The following is a 293-nucleotide window of genomic DNA, read 5'->3' on the forward strand; positions in this document are numbered from 1 at the left end:
CAGAATTTTTTTTAAAGAACTCTAAATCTAATATTCATTGTTTAGCTTTGGTCCTGACCATTATCCAAAACAGGTTGTCACCAACACTCTAAACAAATACCAACATCTATAATCCATCTTTTGGGAGGAATGGGGGTGAAGTTTTCTAAGCTACTTTCTGCTTATTGGGGTTGCTTATAATCTTATGGGGACTTAAAATTTACAATAATCGTCAAGTCCTGACTAGAGCATTCTATGAGGCTTGATTACCTCAGCCATCAGTCCTGAGGCTGTTCTGGTAGTAGAACTCAGGG

The sequence above is a fragment of the Alexandromys fortis genome, unplaced genomic scaffold, assembly GCF_014885135.2.
Source record: "Alexandromys fortis isolate MF-2015 unplaced genomic scaffold, M_Fortis_MF-2015_v1.1 scaffold_135, whole genome shotgun sequence".
Lineage (NCBI taxonomy): Eukaryota > Metazoa > Chordata > Mammalia > Rodentia > Cricetidae > Alexandromys > Alexandromys fortis.